At 35.9% G+C, this 12,590-nt stretch overlaps 1 protein-coding gene across 19 annotated transcripts in view; it reads right to left on the bottom strand.

Annotated features, from left to right (window-relative positions):
* Positions 1 to 12,590, bottom strand: part of ARPP21 (cAMP regulated phosphoprotein 21) — a 157,197-nt gene that overhangs the window by 116,676 nt on the left and 27,931 nt on the right. Inside the window, exon 1 of one of the 19 annotated variants that reach the window (XM_055109639.2) lies at positions 10,933 to 11,152. The exons of the other annotated variants lie outside the window; for them this stretch is intronic. The gene's annotated coding sequence lies outside the window, so the exon portion shown is untranslated. Of the gene's footprint in view, positions 1 to 10,932; positions 11,153 to 12,590 lie in introns of those variants that run through there. 19 annotated transcript variants of the gene reach the window in all.

Genomic DNA, 12,590 nt, shown 5'->3' with positions numbered 1-12,590 from the left:
CAGGAGCAGCGGCAAAGACAGCTTGAATGCAAACACAGAGACGGGCTCCTAATAATATTTGCCCAAATCAGGCTGCATCTCTTCCTTTTCCCTATAACGCTATTCTGGTGCACAACGGCTAAATCCAACAGCATGCACACCTCTTCCAACACATACCTGCCTATGAAAACACTAAATGCATCCCAGTTACGTAGTTTGAAAGTTAGAAACCCTCTCTCCCTCCTCCTTGCTACCCTCTTCTCCCAAGTTTAAATGAGCACAGCTGGTTCCTTACAGGATTTTACTGTGGCTATATTAATAACATATTGGGTTACAAAGCCATTTGTTGTGCAAGGGGAAAGCAACTGTTGAAAATGCAATCAGTAGTACAGTCAATAGTTTCTGGATTTATTCATGTTTTATGAAGATGGATGATTAGACTTTAAACTATGTTTCTTCCGTTTTTGGAAATTATATGGCTTTTGAGAGCTAGACATGCATTTAGGAAAAAACTGGATTGCTAATCAATAGTAATTTTAGTTTTTCAATTTTGATCAGTTTCACCATAGCTACTATAATACTCAATATTAAATAGAAATCATCGTGTCTTAAAAATTAGAATCTATTTAACTAAGAAGCCCGTTATCTAATATGTCTTAGCATAAATGTCAGTGATGGTTATGAAAAGCATTCTGGATTCTGTTGTACTTTTTCCAAGTTGAATGAAGTTCTCAAGGATCACAGCAACTCTTTTGATTTCTCTTTAAGACCCTCATATTTGTACAGTTCACTCAGCAGGTGAGCAGCAATGTAATTTCCAAAACTAAGTCTTAGATGCATTATTCCAGCCTCAGTAGGAGGATGCAAGATATAATTCTTTCCAGGAAGAGAGAAAGAACAAACTGATATTCACATAACTAACTCAAAGCGGGGACAGCCTGGATATATGTGTATGCGTAATTACCAGGACACGTTTTGAAATAGCACCGAGCTCTAAAGTCAGCGAGGTATTATTCTTGCATGCCTGAATCATAAAGTCATCATCTACCAAGATAAAAGAGAAAATGGGCATATGGGAATGAGCAGAGAGGAACATATGGATCACAAATATTTTTGTAACTGATTAAAATTGTTCTCTTTGCTGAGAAAGCAGTGCCAGAAAATCAACCCTACTTCAGCTTTCTGCTCACCAGACTAACCGGACTCTTCCACTGCCATTTCATCTTGATCTGTTTCAATTTCTTTCATTTTTGTAAATAACCCAAACTATTTTCAACAAATATCTTTTCTTCAACATTTGGTTAATGAATATTCTGGCCAAATTTCAACTGTTACAGTTTGAAGGATGGAAGGAGAAAGAAGAGACTATATATAAATGCACAAAATAAAAGTTACTATCTTTTTTTAGTGGAAATACTATTTTAAACATAATTTTGTGGGTAGCATTTAGAGAAGGTTGTCAATAGTTTGCAAATTCAGCTACAGGAAATTAATCAACAATGCTGTAAACTATTTACCATGAAGAAAGCAAGTAAAATAATTGCTATATCACTTTATATTCACGCTGTTTCTTATTTCTTTAGTTTAGAGTTGAACACAGTAACAATTCAGGTTGTGGAGATGAGGAAGAAAGGTAGGGAGAAGAAAGGCAAAATGCAAAGCACCAAATATTATATGCTGTCTTTCATCATCACTATCAAAATAGATATGTCCTAAGTGTATGTGCGTGTGTCTGTGTGTGTGTGTGTATTACACATATTAATCACTGTGCTACCAATTGGGAAAGAAAGGTCAGATTTGATTCAAATTTCGGCAATAATTTAGTTCACCGATGAAAGGGAAATTAAAGGTAAATTTTTATCAATAAGTTGGGAGTGTCACTGTATTAGTCACTTTCTTCACAATATTTATGCTAAAAATTAACAAGAGATGGACGAATATTAACCCAAATTAGCATGGGTACTTTATGATGAAACAACACAGTCAAGATTTACTTATTGAAATTGAAATGTTTTGCTTATATGCACTGCTTCTTCTTTTTAAGCTGGGCATGGTTCTGTAAATGAAAACCACTTGTATATTGGGGTGATGATTGATTTGTCAAATTGCCACATAGATATATAAATATTGCAATACTATACAAGCCAAGCATATAACCCATTCTCAAAACAATTATTCTGTTAAAGTTTAAGAAAGATTTTGAACCTTTAAAATTAAGTTTAAAGCAAGTAAAAAAAAAGTCATTGGGATGTAATCATTTCAAAAACAAGAGCAACAATGCCATGAATAGAATGCACATACTAATATCTTTAGCAAGTCTGAAATTTTCCCAAGGTGATCAAAAATATCAATGAGAAATTTTCACATTAATTACACACCCAAAATGCAATCGTTCAATAGTGTATAAGAAACACTCAACCAGGAGCTTTACCCTTTAATTAAACTCAACCTCATGTGCAGGCATTCTGTTAGATTCTTGAGCCATCATGAAAATGCCAAAATTGCCAGAGAACCATTTTATTGGAAGAACAGAGGGGGACATTTAAGAAAATAAATTTTCTGGTTAAGATTTCGGGGAATATAAATGTTTTAATGAATATCCTTGTTTAAGCTTTAATCTAAGAGCCTGACATTTTATAAACATGTAGAAGGTTATATATAGGATCTCACATTTTCTTTTTTAAGTGTAGTAACCTGGATCAAACATAACCAAGATCAACATTTAGCAGAATGCCAAAAGTGGAAGGAACTGATGCCAAAGCTGTGCAAAGGAGTAGCACCATAATAATCATGAATGCCATTAAAACTAAGGAAAGTCTGTTGTCAATAAAAACATCTGAAGAAAGGCCTTGTGCCAGTGTTTTATTTCTTCACTTGTATAACAAGTCTTTACTGAGCTTCTACTATGAGCAAGAATGTTCTACATTGTGACATGTTATTCAGGGGAACTAACACAATCTCACATTTCAAAATCTTTTTTTCTTCCTGAATATAAATTAAAAAATAAGCAAATTAATATACACACCTACAGATCAAAGGCAGAAAATGATACTATAAGAGGGGAAATTGGAATTCTGCTTTACAAAATTTCCTCTGACATATTGATGACACATATATATATACAGACTAGTTCTGTGGATGTAACATTCCATGGTTAGTACTTGACTCACACCAGTACCTACTAAATGCTATCATCATCATCATCATCATCATCATCATCATCATCATCTTCATCTTAGCAGTACCTGGTGACATACATTGCTATTTATCTATCCAATGTGGACACGGCAAGAATAAAAAGGTTAGATAGAGAAAATGCAATGTTCAGAGAACACCTGCACCTCCACCAGAATCAATGCATGTACAGCCAATGTGCTTTCACCAACAAAGGGTAACAGACATCATATTTCACTGAAAAAGACAACTCTATAATTTTTTTCCCAAAGCTTACCCTGGATATGGTCCTGGAAGAATACAAACATCAGGATGTCAATAATCTGAATGAGAGAGCTGGATGGAATGCAATAGCTGATGGGCAGCCTTGTCACAAGACTGGCCCAGTTTGTGCATATTTCTGCTACAGATAAGGAGGGTTTTTTTGACCAAAATCAATGTCACAGAGAAAGAAGCCAAAGGCTCTGCTCCCATGTTAGAAAATAAGCCAAGAATCCGACAGCATCAAGGTTAGTTTTAGTTTGAGTGTGTGACCATTGAGACCAGTCCAAAGATTTTTAAATGGCCTAAACTTCCATAACCCATACAGGCAAATCACCACCTTACATTTCCAACATCATTCTATTAAGAGTCTGGCATAATTTACCCACATGCAAGGTGGTGTCATCAACCTCCAGCATGATGCAAACTTTAAAAAAAAAATGCAAATTCCCAGAAAACCACAGAGCTGCAAAGAAGCTTGAAATTAGTTAGCCTATCTGACATTAAATTCAATGATTTGGACAAGATCTAGAACCAGACTTATCTACAAGCAGAGATGGTTCAGGAAACATAATCGTTTTGACCGGGTGTCAGAGCTCTTTTCAATAACCTGTGTTCCTCTAGTGATGGTTCTATTAGAAATATAGGGCAAGTTTACCTAATCTGTGCAATTAATTCCCAGTATGTCGCAAGAGAGACCCACACATTGTTTCTCACAGGACCGCTATCTTTTCTCCTTGTGAACGAGCCTACAAATACTGCACAGAAATGTCCTGAGCATATCATCTGATGATGGCATGTGTGTCCCTTTCTTGGTTTTATCCCCCAAATCACATGGACACATTTGGGTTTCTAAATATTATGCTCAGCTTCTCCTTTTGAAAATCCTTAAGGCCCATTTTTCATAGCTATCAGAATGCCATAAAGTTGTCTGAGATCTAGCTGCCCAATTTCCTCCTTCCACACCTAGAACTCATAGAGCCCATCTTTCCAAAAGCCACATAGAAAATCACATGCCTGCATTATTCCCAGATAAAGTATACCCAGGTTTTGTAGGTAGGCATCATAATTTTTTAATGTGGAACAATTAATTACAATCCATATTGGTGCTGAAACACGGGTAACATTTCAAAAAAAAAACATCTCCTTAATCTTCAAGCAAAAAGCCAGGATCTCAGACTTGAGCAATGGCCTCATGATTCCTTGTGTAACTGAAACAAATTTCACAGGTACTTAAATAATACTGTGGGGATCTTGTGGATAACGATACCATATAACTTTTCTAAGACAAAAATGTTCTTAATCTCAGTGAGTTACACACTTATCCTATATATTTCTCTCAGTATCACTGTTCTATGATCTCCTATATCAAGCAGTACTATTTCAGGGATGAAAATGTGAAATGATCCTCTGAAATGATGATATTCTTGTTTGGGCATTATTAATCTAACTGGTACTGGAAATTCTGCATTCTACATCCAGTTCAATTCAATTCAATAAAATATTTAAAAGTTTCTTCCTTATCTGGGTGTCAAGAAAACAATTCATTATTTATTTTCAGTTATTTCTATTGGAGACACTCTCTAATGGAACAATAATTTTTCATAAACTGCATATCTTCAATTCTGGTTTAAAGGGTTCAAAAACATACAATTCAACACAAAGAAAAAAGGCATTTTTTAATAAATGGGGGAGAAATACTAATTTTAATAGTAATCATTATATCTGACATGAACTCTTTTCTTCTTCATTCCTACAAGATGTGAAAGAAGCATCTGTCATTTCAAAAACAATGAAATAACAAATGTGATGCAGTTAGAGGTGCCAAAATGGGAGCTAAGTGTTTGAGTTATTAAAACCTTTCTCAAAGAAAGTAAAAAGGAAGAGACATTTAGGTAAAATGAATAAAAGCAAATAAAAATTGCTAAGTTGTTATTTTGTCTGATTTTTGAAATGTCCATAAAAGCCATGTTTACTCCTATATATACATTAGGGAAAATAAGATGTTTCCATTGCTATGACATCTTTGTTTTATGTCAATACTTAGTATTTGCTACCATAAATGACTATTTCATGCCTTAATATTGCCTTTTCAGATTTATTATTACCAAAATCATCACTCCAAACCTTTTAAAAAGGAATCAACATAGAAGTTTTAATTGCCCATCTATGACCTCAGCTCCCTCCCTAACAGCAAAACGAATGAAAGGATTTTCTTTCTAGGGGCGCAAAAGAATGAAAGGGGCCAAGTCCTCAAAATTAAAAGGCAAAATGTGAGCATATAGAATCTGTGATCACAGAAGCTATGGTCACAGGAGGTGTACTCCACTTCCAAAAGGGAGGGACAGAGGGCAGAGAGAGATTAGCAGAAACGGATGTATGCTGCCATCCTAAGCATAGCTTGTGGAATTTCAGAAGACACAGGAACAAAGGGAGTTTCCAGTTATATAGGGCAGCTGTGAGCTATAGTTTTGTGTTAACATCTTAATAGCATTCTCTTTCTGCAAGATTCAACAACCACACCAATGAAACAACTACCTTTTATTGAGTACTACAGTCGTATTTTTTGACTGAGTTTTCTACATAGATTATTACATCTATTAATAATTCTACATAGATTATTACATATATCATTACAACTACCTTTTACTGAGTACTACAGGGATAATTTTTGACTGAATTTTCTACACAGATTATTACATCTTATCCTCACATCAAATACATCTATTCATTGCTAGCCTACAGCAGGGAAGACAGCAAGCTGTCTGCCTGTCCTATATCTTTAGTGTTAAGTTGGCCGGCTGATGGCTCGTTCAATCACTGGATTCCCCAGGTCTCAGAAAAAGCAGATGAATCATTCTTTAACAAAGCTCAAAATTTGAACCAAGTAGTAAAAAAGATTCTCTTCCCACTATTATGTAAACTCCACAATCATGGGGATTTTTGCCTATTTTGTGTATCTCTATATTAACCCCAATACTAAGAATAGTGCCTGGCACATAGTAGGATTTGTTGACTCAGTGAATGAAAAGAGGCTTAAAGCCCTACCTGGATTCTAATCAGTAATGGCTATGTGACTTTGCTGTGTTTCTGCATCCTCCACCTAAAGGCCAAGATATCTAATCATGCAAAGACCTATGAAAACTAATGTGGCAATAAAGTTTTTTCTTAAACTAAAGCAACAGCCACTAGAAGGTACCTGAAAGTAAAACCAGGGCATGTTTCTGGAGGTTTGGATCTCATGAAGGCTTTGGTCTTGTTAAGCTCTGTGATAGTGGGTCTATCCATTCACAGAGAGCTAGGCATATTTATTGATCTCCTACTGTGCAGAATATTTTGTGGCCTTCTGGATATGATACCGGGAAAAGGAAAGAGATGGTGCTTGCTAGAAAGCAGCTATGAAACTAATTACAGAAGTCAGCAGACAAAGGGATTTGAGAGCAAAGCAACTCAGAGGACTGAAGCATATAATATAAACACATATGACACTGCTAACATTAAACTTAGGGTTTTCTCAATGTCTTTTGAAAGCTAATTTTGAAAATCTATCTTAATGAAACTAAAGAATATAACTAAGGAAAAACAGAGACAATGGAAAAGATATTCTCATTAAAGATAAAAGGAGAGTGCTGAACCTTTGAACTGATGATGCACATGTGGTTGAGTTTCTTCAGGCTCTTGGTGCTTTCTGAGTTTTTCTGAGAAAGTGATGGCATCATTAATTGCATGATTTATCATAATTAAACTGGCCAAACATCTAGGCCTTGCTTATATTGCTAGGTGACAAAAAAACTAGATAAAGCAATGTCTTTCTCTCCTTTCTTCCACACTCGACTTCTTTCAGTATTGCATGAGGTTTCCTCTGAGTGCTTACTCTAACAGGGTCCTCATCGAACTGTCATTTCTCCCCTTAGGAGGAAGTGCCACACAGTTCGGGGGCAACGGTGTTCCTATTACAAAGTGGAAGATAATATATTCTCATCACATGTGCCTGCTCTGCCTCCTCTTAAATGCTGGGGTCTTTTGTTTTTTCTCCCTGTTTTGTTTCTTCCTTTCTCTACATTGCCCAATATAGTGTTACATAAAATTACATATTAACACCACTGAAAACAGTCACGAAAACAAAAAAGTGCTGTGTTGAGATCAACATATTTGCTAGAAAAAAAATGTAAGTGTTCAAGAAATAATTCTTACTCTCCTCAGACTTTCTGAAAATAGGTCAACTTGAAATATAAAATAATTCATTTGACATTGGCATTTATTTTGGTAGCAAGATTGTGTTGGAATTTTTCCTCACCACAGTTAAATATCTTTTGGTGTGTTTAAATGGAAAACGCAAGAGAATAACAACAAAACTACCTGAGAATGGGTGTGGATGTACTGCAGGAAAAGTGTCCATGTTCAGGACCTCAAGTGCTGAAGAGCGGGTTGCAGAAGTGTGTTTCATCTGATGTCTCTTTTCCTGGGAGACAAGGAAAGCAGCCAGGGGAGTGAAAGGAGCTATGTGCCTTTGGAGAGCGGACTTACAGAGACTCTGGTACAGCAAATGTATGGCATATGAAAATAAATATGCAAATGAGTGTCTCAAAGCCTTTATTTCTAAGCTGTCAAGGGTTTGACTTGTGTTGGGGGCCATGCTTTAAATACTAGCGTTTTGAATAAATGTTCCAGATGAAGAATGCCAGCACTAGACTCTAAGTTCCTTGGACAGAGAGGGCCCTCAGGCCAGTGTATCTTCCAACTGTTGTTTAGTGCAGAGCAGGAGCACTATCGATACCAGCTTGTTGAAAGGATAAATGAATACATTCCTGGGAGGAAAACATTTTCAGGAGCCTCACAACACATTGATGGAGCAGAATCTGCATGTTTTTCTTTTTTTTCAATGTGTCCACAGCTTAGCCAGAAGGTACTTTCCCACTTAAACCATCTGAATTGGCGTGTGTTTGTTTGTGGCAGGCAGCACTCAGGCTCTGGGTCCATCTGTGGCAATGCTGATCGGACTCCAGATGCCCTGCTTAGAAAATAACCGAAAGAGACCATGTGGTTGGTCATCTGTAAGAGAAGGGCTGCAGTTTGAGTTTGGCCGACCTATCATCATTCAATGTGAGAATTACGATCACAGGAGCATGCTCTACCTAAAAAGCCTGACATGACCCGATGATGTCAACCTCTTCATATCCCCTGCCTGCTGTAAGACTGACTTTATCTGATATTCCTTTTTTTTTCCTTTTTAAACAAAACATTCTTGTTTGAAGGAGAAGTGAAAGAGTTGAACGTAACTACATTCAAGACTAAAAGCATTTTCAGGTGAACATCTGCATGATGGACTCTCCTACTTGGGTGTTCCCTGCACAAACCTGACAATAAGACCCTTCAATCCTAGCAAGCCAGAGTCAAAGAAAATGGGTGTTTGCTTTTTGTAATGTTCATGTTTCAAAATATTTAATACTTTTCAATGATCTTATAAAAATAAATGCTGGTATAATCTCTGTGAATTATTAGAACCTGCTATCATTACCTGTTACTAAAGAAAGAGGAAAAAGCAGATTCTCAAACTATACTAAATGAAGGACCTGGCAGAAACTATTGATATTTGGGAGGGTCACAGTCAATCTGAACTCAGATGATGACAGATGTTGGTGTGTGGTCCCAGGGCTGAATGGTCCATGTAGTACTGAAGAAAAACGGTTAAACTGTGCTCAGAAACTCCCTGGGGAGTCCTGATGATGAAGTTGAAGATTTGGGGATTTTATTTATGGATTCTACAATGCCTAAGCTAAGTGCCTGGAAGGGGTAATTAGCTTTGTACATGGTTGTGATGGGCACACAAAATAGTTTTAAAGTGTACTTTACAGACACTTCAATAGAAGAAAACTGTTGGTGCACCTAGTGCAAATTGACACTTCAGAAAGAAAGATGTGGAGTTAACCCACCCACTTGGGTGTCTGTAATGTGTAACCTTGCACTTGAAAAGAAAATGTGATGTGGCATTCCTATGACAAATGGAACAATCTGATCCCTGAAATGGAGGCTGAAAATCTGGCATTACACAAAAGAAAGGAAACATAAGAAAGTGTGGTTTTGAACGTTTAAAAGAGTGTACATCCAAACTATGGATGTGGAAATTGCTAGGGTAAAATTATCCAAAAAAGAATCAAATTTACAATTTGATATATCACAGAAATGAACTGTCAATCTTATGTAATATAAAATACTCAGCTTCTGAGCTGTGGGCTTATTTGTGAAACCTTCAAGATTTTAAAGTAGATAAGAAAGGAGAAGCCAGCAGTTGCATTTGTAACATATAGCAAGGTACTTTCAGAAGTGGAATCTTTTTTTGTTGAGTTGTCTCCTTAATAAAGTCCAAGGCCTAATCTTTGGGAAAAATCTTATGTAGTGGGAGAAATTATTACCTTTCTTTACTCATAATGATAATTAGGAAGGAAGGAAGGAGGGAAGGAAGGAAAGAAGGAAAGAAGGAAGACCCAACTGTCAAAAACTCTCCTGCAAATATATGAAAGTAGAATATGAAATATTTGGAGGAATGTATTAGTATGATGAAGGCTGCAGCAAAAATAAATATAAAACTGTGAAAACAAAAGGGGTCATTTATTCTTTATTGCTAGCACCTAGCAGAGAGGACTGTTCATAATTATAGTTAAGTATTATATTAAGAATAGCATTTCCTCGTATTTGATAAAGTCTGCTAAATAGAAAAATGTGTTCTATGCCTCAAAGATCACATATTTTCAGTGGAAATAAGATATAAAGAAAGTAAAGAACAAAATGAGATCCTGTTGCATCTCAAAACATGCATGATGACGAGAGAAGTAACTTGAATCTCCAAGTACCAAAGAAGTCTAAGCATATTTACATAAATGACTACTTTTAGTCAGTCTCACAAGGCATTATTAGTATCATAATTTTAAATATTGTAATTTGAATCTTGGCAATTTGCAAATGTAAAAACGGCAGATCCCAGGTATCTAAAATCCTGTGTGGTTCAAAACTATCCTCATATCCTGGTAGACTTCGTTTTCAGTTTTGGGAGCACTAGCTCTCTGCTGGCAACTCTGTGGCCTGACCACTCATATGGGGCTTGGGCATACCCCCAGATGCCAATTCCAGATTAGGCCATGATTGCTCTACACTTCAGAGACTCCAGCAGGAGCAAGGAGAAGATAGCATGCCAGCCAGTGGAATACATTGGCTATTTGCTCTACTGGCAATCCACTAGGCTCCCCAAGATGCCACACTTAAGGTGATGCTGCAAAACTGAAAAGAAATGCTGCCCATCCAAATACTAAAAATGCTCTGTTTTTTAGGTTTCCATTTTATTTTAATTTATTAAAAAATATACACTTCCAAAAATTTACACTTCTATATTTAGGAATACTCTTCCCCCAAAATGGATAAGAACAAAGTCAGAGATGATACTTTACCATGAATAGTAGCAAGAAATTTCTGAGGGAGGGACATTGTGAATTTCCTGAGAGGGAAATTTGTGTTCTCACTTACTTTATGACTTTCTTCTTTCTTCTTCTTCTTCTTCTTCTTCTTCTTCTTCTTCTTCTTCTTCTTCTTCTTCTTCTTCTTCTTCTTCTTCTTCTTCTTCCTTCTTCTTCTCCTTCTCCTTCTCCTCCTCCTCCTCCGCCTCCTCCTTCTCCTTCCTCTTCCTCTTCCTCTTCTTCTTCTTCCTCTTCCTTTTCCTTCTTCTTCTTCTTCTTCTTCTTCTTCTTCTTCTTCTTCTTCTTCTTCTTCTTCTTCTTCTTCTTCCTTCTTCTTCTCCTTCTCCTTCTCCTCCTCCTCCTCCGCCTCCTCCTTCTCCTTCCTCTTCCTCTTCCTCTTCTTCTTCTTCCTCTTCCTTTTCCTTCTTCTTCTTCCTCTTCCTCTTCTTCTTCTTCTTCTTCTTCTTCTTCTTCTTCTTCTTCTTCTTCTTCTTCTTCTTCTTCAAGAATAAAACTACTGCAGGTGATCTTCAAGACTTACTGACTTCCAAAGTGCAGTATTTTGGAGTGATACTGCATCAATACCATTGCAAAATTTCATTATAAATTAACTTGTCATGCATTATGATCCAATTTAAGACTAGATTACATTTCCTTTTAATTAACTAGAAGGACTCTTACATATCTTTTTCTCTTCTTTTAATCTAGCACCTCTTTCAAATATATTAAGAAGCGATCGAAGCTACAAATAGAGTCCAACTTCCAAGAGTCAATGCAAAAAGATTACTGCTTCTTTGAGAAGAATCTGAAAGTGACTTAACCCTCTCTCACATAAGTTATTTTAAAATGAGGAATATTGTACTAAAACATCTAGTAGAATGCTTGGAATTCAATAATAACTTGATGAATTAGTTATTTAATGAATTAATACATAAATTTAACTAGTCATGAGATTATGACACGTAATCACAATGCAAAATGACTGTGGTTTCATTCTTAAATTAGTTCCCCATTATCATTATCACTGCCACAAATCAGATTGCTAAATAAAACTAGTTTTACTATGATACAGTTTGAGATTTTGAATAAAAATTAAGTTAAATGTTAATATAAATAGTATCAATTTAAAACAATTTAAATATACTTATTGGAGACTCACTCTGTGCCTGACAGTATTTTGATTAAAGAATATAGGATAATAGGACTAGCCCTTAAAGAGTCACATTTTAGAGTGGAGGAAGCTGAGTCATAGATACATTAAGCATATCAAATATTTCACTCTAGGGGTGAGGCAGAGCCTAAATTCTGACAGATTGGTTCTGGGACTTCAATTTTATCCATACGCTTTTGAAATGAGTGAGGATAATAGTTACTACATGACTGGCAATAAATACTGAAGGCATGCCATAGTGATGCCAGTGGCAATTCAGGTGGGTAGAACCACAGGGGATAGTTGAGGTTGCATGTTTATTCTAACCTTTCCAAATCTCAAAAAAACCTGTTTACTTTTATAGTTGGAAAAAGTAAACATAAAGACTGAGAAGAGATAGAAAATAATGAATTAATTTGGATGCCTGTTTGCAGTGTTAATCACACTGTAAAGCATGTTTGTGGTTGAAATATAATTACCCATTTAATCAAAAAATAGAAAAGTAAAGATAATGGAAAAATTGTTAATAAAGCTAAAATTAAGAAGAAGTACATTTAATAAAATGTGCAATAAAAGGA

This window comes from Pan paniscus, chromosome 2 (assembly GCF_029289425.2).
Source record: "Pan paniscus chromosome 2, NHGRI_mPanPan1-v2.0_pri, whole genome shotgun sequence".
In the NCBI taxonomy this organism is placed as follows: Eukaryota; Metazoa; Chordata; class Mammalia; order Primates; family Hominidae; genus Pan; species Pan paniscus.
The sequence above is the reverse complement of the archived record's forward strand: the minus strand, read 5'-3'. Positions and strand labels throughout refer to the sequence as shown.